We start from the raw sequence: 4104 nt of genomic DNA, 5'->3' as shown, positions 1-4104 counted from the left end.
ATCCTGCCTTTAGCGGGAAGTTTAGTCTTTTGGCCAAAAAGTTTGCCTCTGTTTTTCCAGCACTTCGTATATTTAGGTTTTCAGATTCATTCCTCAAATCTTTGTCATGGGATTAAATCTCTACTCCTCCCCCATTGTAGATAATAGACGTTAGCACTAGATGCAATTAAATGCGAAATTACTCATCTTAAACTAAAAAAAATCACAGCTTTCTATTCACGTAGAAAAACATTAGATAATAAAATATCTTATTTTGTTAATCTTTTTTTAAATACTTTTATTTATTTCTAGGAGAGAGAGAGAGAGAGACACAGCGTGAGCAAGGGAGGGTCAGAGAGAGAGGGAGATACAGACTCTGAAACAGGCTCCAGGCTCTGAGCTGGCAGTCAGCACAAAGCCCGACGCGGGGCTCGAACCCACGAACCGCGAGATCATGACCTAAGCGAAAGTCGGACGCTTAACCAACTAAGCCACCCAGGCACCCCAATTTTGTTAATCTTTTAAATTCAAGGACTACCCCTTGCCTTCTATACACCTTATTTAGATCTACTACTGAAGCTTTTTCTAAGCACATTTGTATGTAAACAATGGGTATAATATATCACTCGATAAGCAATGTGTGGTGTCAACTCTGATCAATTTCTATCCCAATATCTGGGAATTAGAATGGAAAGGGGAGGACTAATAAACCCACATTATAAGACTGCTTATTTTTTTCTTAGCATATTAAGTTATATGCCAGCCATGGCATCAGTGAATATGTCATCACCAACAAACTGAGAGCATTATGGCTCAAATCCAGGAAATTCTATATCATCCATCACTACTAGATTAAATAGATCCATAAACTGATATTTCTGTTATGTCCCAAGAGAAAATATAGCAGTCAACTCTGATGGTGATGATCACCCAATTAGAACTGTACTAGTGACAGTGTTTGTGTATCATTTTTTTTTTAAATTGAAAGAGGGTGGTGAATGAAGTGAGAGAAGCAGAGAACAATGGATATCTTCAAGGAGTTTTGGGGGTTTTTTTTGGTTTTTTTTTGTTTTTTTTTTTTGTTTTTTGCTAATGTTGGTGATTTACTCACTCTTCTTTAAAAATGTACTCATTCTTTTAATTCCTTTGCAGGCCTTACTGATAGAGAGCTAAGGAAACAGTAGGGCAATCTGGTTATCTAGCAATCGTGACAAGCAAAACACACTTCCTTCCCTCTAAGAAGCCAAATAACAGGAAATCTGGAAGGAGGGTGGGGAATGGGCTCAGGCAAATGGAGAGAAAAACTATTCTTATTTGAAATGTACATCTAGGCATGTTTGTACAAACTGCACCCACGGACCTTCTGTATCTATGCAAGGAGTGTATTAATTGGTCTCAGCTTCTTAAGACGCAGAGAAGAACATAAGTTTTAATGTGAGATTGTGCAGAAAGTACCTTTTTAGTACATTTGGGAATATATTCAGTATCACAAAGATGAATTTTCTACAAACCTAGAAACCCTATCAGCCTGATGAGCTAGGGTTTTCCAAATATATCCTTTCAAATGTTTATTTCACATGCAGTCAGTAAAGGGTAATTCTGTGGGCACACTGGCACTTAGTCATGAGCTGCGTAACATAACCTCTCTTAGCCTCAGCTTCCTCATCTGTGAAAATGAATGTAAAGATGCCTGTCTCAATGCGTGTGGAAGATCAAGCTAGTGTGGCAGAATAGTGCTTGTACACTGCAAAGCATTACACAATTCAAAGGTAATACGGCTGTCCTTACTAAGTGGTCACCTGCCTCTGCTTAAATAGCTCCAAAAGAGGTAATTGATTCATTCCTCAGGCATTCCATTCCATCTCCAGCAACTCCTGGAAGATTCTTGTTGAACCAAAATCTCCCACCTCCTAACATTTCTCCCAGATCTAGTTCTGCGATCTCCCAGAATAAATAAAATCCCTCTACACACCTGACGGCCCTTAACTGTTCCTGATTCTGTTCTTCTTTGGCACAAATGTTTCCCCAGCCCCTTCCACCATTTCCTCACATCAGCCGGTTTCAAATCCTCCATCCTAGCCTCGTTAGAGCACAGTTCTAAACCGCTGACCACACTCCCCTTGAAGTGTCATGGCCAAGGCTGAATGTAGTGGGGGGTTTTATTAGGCTCCTTCGTGGCAAGATGCATAGTTCATTCATATTCAGGTCGCCTTAAATACTTGAGAACATCTTTTCAACATAAAGTTGTTCCCCCTTATTGGTGGTTTCGCTTTCTGCAGTTTCAGTTACCCGCAGTCAACCGTGGTCTGGAAACCGATGTTTCAGTAGTGGCTTCACACACTATCACAATGCCTATGTCATTCACGTCACTTCATCCTGTCACGTAGGCATTTTATCATGTCCCATCAGCACAAGAAGAAGCGTGAGTACAGTATAGTAAGATATTTTGAGAGAAAGACCACATTCACATAACTTCTTATAATGTATTGCTTTATTTATTCTATTTTATTATTAGTTATTGTCGTTAATCTCTCACCATGCCTAATTTATAAATGAAACTCTATCATAGGTATGTATAGGAAAAAACCTAGTATATAAAGGGTTTAGTACTATTTGTGGTTTGAGGCATCCACTGAGGATTTTGGAATGTATACCCTCAGCGTGGCCACAAGGGTGGGTAGCAGAGCTGATGTACCTTAGATGGGCTCTCAGCCATCACCTTGATTGACTCGTTCAGAGATTTGTCCTATGACCAACAATCAGTTGTCTCCTTTGTTCTAAATACTTCTGTTAATGCAGTTTATGCCAATGTCAGCTTTTTCTGTGGCTACGTAACACTATTGATACACATTGAGAACACTTAGTAACTAAACTCTTAAAACTTCTTAACAAGTTCTGAGGCTAAGCCACTTTACTTTTATTCTAAAATTACATGGAGCTGTTTTGTTTGTGTGTTTGGGATGGGGGGTGGTGCAGGTGGAAATATGTTTAGAGCCTTGATTTGACTTCATTTGATTTCACCTTGTTAGCCTGTGGAGATGTCATTGAAATCTAATTCTGCCATATGAGGTATTTTCATTGTATTGCTCCCATTAACTGTGTCATCTGTAGTTTTGTTAGGTATGCTTTCCTCATTTCTATGTAGGTCACTAATAGGGCAAGATCAAGGTCAGAGCTCTGCGGCATGCCACTGGAATCCTTCCTGTGGGTTGACACTTGTCCATCAGGCAACATTGTTTTACTAGCATCCAACCCACATTTCTCCATCCTGTTCACAGGCATATCATGAGAGACCTTGTCAAATGCCTTGCTGATTCCACATACAGTATGCCTACATTTTACTGATCTGCCAATCCAATAACTATGTCAAAAATAGAAATGAAATGAGATTTGTCTAACATGGCTTGTTCTTAGAGAATTTGTGCTGCCTTCTCATGGTTACTGTCTTTTTACAAACTGCTTACAAATCATCCTTGTAATACCATGTTCTAGAATTGTGCACTCAGTCAACATGATATCCGTTGGTCTACTTTAAAGATCACATGTGCTTCCTGTTCCTTTTAAAAACCAAAGCCAATGCTTGCTGCCTCCTGTCTTCTGACACCTATCACCCACACCACAGTCCTGAAACTGTAGCAGCTATGACTAGGCAATAAAATCTACGAAACTTGTCAACACTTCCGGGATAGAAGTTTAGTTCATTCAGAACAGTTGAGTGCCTTCTTAGGAACACATTGACTATCGTAGGCTTCAGTTTATGGTTTATTGATGTTCACTTTACCCTTTTAGGTCTATGATCATTATTTTCCGCAAGGAAAACCAGTCATTGAGAAGGCCTTCCTGATCTCGGCCATGCAATAGCATTGCGTGTGTTATATATCTATCCCATCCATCATCTTCTTGCTCTAAGTATATATATAAAAACAACCCAACCATCTGTAAACTTTAGTAGTTTTTTCAAGCTTCAGGCCCATTTGGTATATGAACTTTCTTGGCATTCTTTTCTTTTCTAAATTTTTTTAAAAAATTAAAATTAAATTTCTTTTTTTTTTTAATTAACATCCAAGTTAGTTAGCATATGGTGCAACAATGACTTCAGGAGCAGATTCCTTAATGCCCCTTACT

The 4104-nt window shown here is 39.0% G+C and overlaps 1 protein-coding gene across 1 annotated transcript in view; it reads left to right on the top strand.

Moving 5' to 3' along the window:
• The window catches only part of TENM1 (teneurin transmembrane protein 1), a 556664-nt gene that overhangs the window by 208240 nt on the left and 344320 nt on the right, over window positions 1–4104 (top strand). The window lies entirely within an intron of this gene.

The sequence above is a fragment of the Crocuta crocuta genome, unplaced genomic scaffold, assembly GCF_008692635.1.
Source record: "Crocuta crocuta isolate KB4526 unplaced genomic scaffold, BGI_CrCroc_1.0 scaffold482, whole genome shotgun sequence".
NCBI lineage: Eukaryota > Metazoa > Chordata > Mammalia > Carnivora > Hyaenidae > Crocuta > Crocuta crocuta.
Note: the sequence above shows the minus strand (reverse complement) of the source record. Positions and strands in the feature narration are given on the sequence as shown.